General features: G+C 33.0%; 1 long non-coding RNA gene across 1 annotated transcript; it reads right to left on the bottom strand.

The window, feature by feature from the left end:
* Positions 1 to 969: 969 nt before the first annotated feature.
* On the bottom strand, positions 970 to 3,576 carry LOC128221303 (uncharacterized). The gene is made up of 3 exons (XR_008258956.1): positions 2,804 to 3,576; positions 2,512 to 2,577; positions 970 to 1,663 (listed from the first exon to the last, which is right to left on the bottom strand). It is a non-coding gene; the product is annotated as an uncharacterized LOC128221303 (long non-coding RNA).
* Positions 3,577 to 4,859: the final 1,283 nt, after the last annotated feature.

Genomic DNA, 4,859 nt, shown 5'->3' with positions numbered 1-4,859 from the left:
TGATCATTCTGACCAAGTTGCATTGAGATTAGGCTAAAATTGTGACCTCTATTGTGTTCACAAGGTTTTTCTACTAATTGACCTAGTGACCTAGTTATTGACCGTGAATGACCCAATATCAAACTTGACCTACATTTTACAGCGATGATCATTCTGACCAATTTGCATTGAGATTAGGCTAAAATTGTGACCTCTATTGTGTTCACAAGGTTTTTCTACTAATTGACCTAGTGACCTAGTTATTGACCGCGGATGACCCAATATCGAACTTGACCTAGATTTTATAGAGATGATCATTCTGACCAAGTTGCATTGAGATTAGGCTAAAATTGTGACCTCTAATGTGTTCACAAGGTATTTCTACTAATTGACCTACTGACCTCGTTTTTGACCCCAGATGACCCAATATCGAACTTGACCTAGATTTCATAGAGATGATCAGTCTGACCAAGTTTCATAAAGATTAGGTCAAAATTGTGACCTCTGTTGTGTTCACAAGGTTTTTCTAATAATTGACCTAGTGACCTAGTTATTGACTGCGGATGACCCAATATCGAACTTGACCTAGATTTTATAGAGATGATCATTCTGACCAAGTTGCATTGAGATTAGGCTAAAATTGTGACCTCTATTGTGTTCACAAGGTTTTTGTACTAATTGACCTAGTGACCTAGTTGTTGACCGCGGATGACCCAATATCGAACTTGACCTAGATTTTATAGAGATGATCAGTCTGACCAAGTATTCCAAGTTTCATAAAGATTAGGTCAAAATTGTGACCTCTATTGTGTTCACAAGCAATTGTGAACGGACGGACGGACGGACGGACGGGACGGGTGAGCTAAAAAGTTGTTTCAGTTTTGAAACACAATATATTTCACAATTGTGAACACCAAAAATGAAAATTACACTTGTGAAATATAACTTTGATGCTTATTTGTTGATTTTTTTACAAAAGTGAACTGAAAAAACAAACAATTATCCTTTATTTCTACATCATGATACATGTAATTCATCAAACCAAATATTACAGTGACTAGTGCAGATAATTGCATATAAAAATATAAAAAAGAAATTTCAACTACATTATACCTTGGTCAAATAAACGATACATTATTATTATTTAGTTGACATATGATTAAAAATGCCTATTTTAAGAATATGTTCATTTATTTAAGTACATGCCATTTTCACATTACACACCCAAAATAAAAAGGATTAGATGATGTCATTTTATTTGACTACTCTTTCTATATATTCACATATGTTTCATGATCAATACTTAAAGTTATACATCTGTGTTGTAAAATATGGTGTTTGTTACACAAAAATCTCAAAAGCTGAATTTTGAAATATGCGGCCTAGACACTTCACATAAAGACTGATTCCTTACTTTAACAAAACTATGACACAAACCACAACACTGGTGATAATTATTCAGCGTTGCTGTAGCTGTCGATCCTGTGCTGATAGTTTAGTCTTAATGAAACCTTTTACCACTGTCAAAGACCTTCTATGTAAACATTTGTTTTGCTTGATAACAGTCTCTTAATCCAACTTGGAATGGCGTTTCTGTAACCTGAAGCACTTCTGTATACCAGTTTCCACAGGGGGGTTTGGCTTCAAGGTGTTCTTTTTCACTTCCTTGGATGGTGCTTAACTCCTTTAAAAATATATAAAATATTTGTATAAATGCTACATAAAACATTATGAATTTCAAACTAATTTGGGACTTGATATCGTCCGCCGATAGCTGGTTAGAGAACAAAGAAGTGATAGCAGCATTGTTAGAGAACAGAAGAAACGGTGACCATAACGTTTTCAGCATCTGAAATCTGTCATAGATGTGCAATGCTTGAGAAAGATTATTAGTAGTTATTTTAAATCATATCTATCACGACAAAGTCATAATCAGAAAATCCCCACACAAGGATATATTTTTATTTTTGATAATTGAATGCAAGACCTTGATCTAAATATATGTATTAACTAATTGAAAAAAAGAAAAAAATACTTCATGAACAATGTCTCTTGGACCATACCAGGTGCCTGAGTCGGAGTGAAGTTGAATGTCTCTAAGTCAAAGAAAGGATATATGTTCAATTGTGCTCATTTTAATGTTTTATTTTTATACAAAAGCAATGAAATTATTTCTGACATTCATATGATCATAACTGTCCTCATCTAACTGATAATTCCCATGAACCTCATTAGTGCTTCTTGGGTCAATGACCAATTTGACATAGGGCATTTATGATTGAATCAATGGTCCTGAAATGAACTTTCACATATTTATAATATATATATTTACATTTAAAGTACTATATTAAATTGTGAATGCTATAAAAATATAAATATGTGATAATGCAATGCTAAATTAAGGTTGTGTGTGGAAAGATGCCCACATCTTATCTGCAATAAATGGTCAAGAAAGTTTCTAATGTCACCAAGCTATCCTATGTAAATATATACATATTACACCTATTAAAGAGTCCACAATCACAAACTTACCAATGTTGGAACTCGAGGCAATGTCCTCATAATAATGGGCTGGACCATTGTGAACATCAGAGATGCCTGAAATAAACAAACACATCAAATAATTCAGTAATAATGCAGTTGAGAAACATCTGATAAAAAAAAAACTCCCACTGAAGGCAATTGAAAACACACAGTGTAAACTGACAGGCAACTGAGGACAGTGTGTGAGAAAAGACAAGCTATTGAGATACAACATGTACTATGAAACATTAGGGCTATAGTAATGTTAAGACACATTAAGAGTCTGCAATCACAAACTTACCAATGTTGGAAATTGGGGCAATGTCCTCATAATAATGAGCTGGACCATTGTGAACATCAGAGTTGCCTGAAATAAACAAACACATCACATAATTCAGTAATAATGCAGTTGAGAAACATCTCCCTTTTAGATACAGCATTCCCAGGAAACACAGTGTATAACGACAGGCAAATGAGGGCAGGGTCTTAGAAAACATGAAATATCATTACCAAAAATAAACAACATAGATAAAATTATATTCTATTATTTATCTAAAAAACCATACTTAGACTCACTTTCAGCAGACATTTTATTGATTTTAAAAGTAATGTTATTAATTTGGTTACTGTTTTTTATTGTTCATTTAAAGCTGCACTCTCACAGATTGAACGTTTTGACAACATTTTTATTTTTTGTCTTGGAACCAACCAATTGTTGCGAAAATCCATGGAAACCATTTATATAAGACTGCTGACAAAAAAAAGATCGCAGATTTTTACATTTAAGAAAAAAAAAATGATGTTTTGTGCATTTTTCTTAAACAGTTAGTAATGGTTTAGGCCATAAAACATTAATTTCGAACGTAAATATGAAAATCCACCATCTGATTTTTTGTCAGCAATCTTAAATCACTAGTTTGCAGACAGTTATGCACAAATTTGGCCTTTCCAAGACAAAAAATAAAAAAAGCTGTAAAAATGGTATATCTGTGAGAGTGCAGCTTTAACAAACCCGCCGCTCAAAAAAGCAACTTCAGAAAAAAAATGAAATTGGAAATCCCAAACTTTTTTAATCCCTCCGCCGCGAATATAACCCGTCGATTAAAATCATATGTCATGGAAACAAGGGAAAGTTACAGAGCCGGACGGACGGACGATTTTAATATGCCCACCTTCGGGGGCATAAAAAGACAACTCCTTCCACATTCAGCTTTTCATCGTTTCTATAGCCAGTCTATAAGTCATCCAATTGTAAGCCCTGATTTTTGTATCCAGATGTTTGATTGGACAACAATGCTCGAAGAAACTGGCGGACTGGTTTCAGTTAAGCTATTTCTCGGACAGCATAACAGTAAATTCATTTGTTAAAATAAATGAAAGTGATACATTCTCCGATATTTTTAACACAAACATTCCCTCTTATACAATCGTAAGGCTGTACGTGGATATCGAACGGCTGAAAATGCAAGTAAACATGAAGAGAAGATCGCCATACCAAATGACATCCATGTTGAAACAATTTGGGGAAAAATTCATTGTCATAGAGGTTCTGTCAAAAATTGAGAAAGAAATCATGCCACCGACAATGACTGTCCAAGCATTTGATATAATGATGTCCACGACAAAGAAATTCCCAAGGCTAATAGTCAACTGGTTTTACCTGACCTCAGGGAAATAGTATTGATTATTAATCAACACAACATTCAGTTAGTTTTAATAGTCGACACATGTAAAGATTAAATAATTAGAAAACCATCCAGAAAGTTACTGTCGTGTGAAATAGTTGTAGTGTTTAATAAAAGAACTTGTGTAAAGATTCAATGCTGTGAACACCATCCACAGAGGCAGTAACTGTTGTGTGCAATTGTTTCAGTTAGTTTTTAATAAAAAAATGTTTTTGAAGATTCAGTGATGAGAACAGTATCCAGTCAGTATAAACTATCATGTTATGATTCAAATGGAACTGACTTATGTTTAATATAAAAAATGTGTTATGATTGTGAACAGGGTTATGATTGTGAACAGTGTTATGATTGTGAACAGTGTTATGATTGTGAACAGTATCTAGTCAGTATTACCAGTCATGTTATAATTATAATGGAACTTATTTGATTAAAATAAAACTTTTGTTAAATTGTGAACAGTACCTAGTCAGTTTTAACTATCAAGTGATCAATTATAAAAAAAATAATAGTAGTGATCAATATAGAACTGCTGTAAAGATTTAATGATGTGAACACCATTTAGGCAGTATTTGTTTAGTGATTGGAAGAAAAATTGTTTAATATAGCACTGTTGGTAAAATTCAAGCCTATTTGGTGTGTTAAGTATTAAATTCTTAATAATAAGCTTATTAA

Source organism: Mya arenaria, chromosome 16 (genome assembly GCF_026914265.1).
Source record: "Mya arenaria isolate MELC-2E11 chromosome 16, ASM2691426v1".
Taxonomy (NCBI): Eukaryota; Metazoa; Mollusca; class Bivalvia; order Myida; family Myidae; genus Mya; species Mya arenaria.
This window is presented reverse-complemented; position numbering and strand designations above follow the sequence as displayed.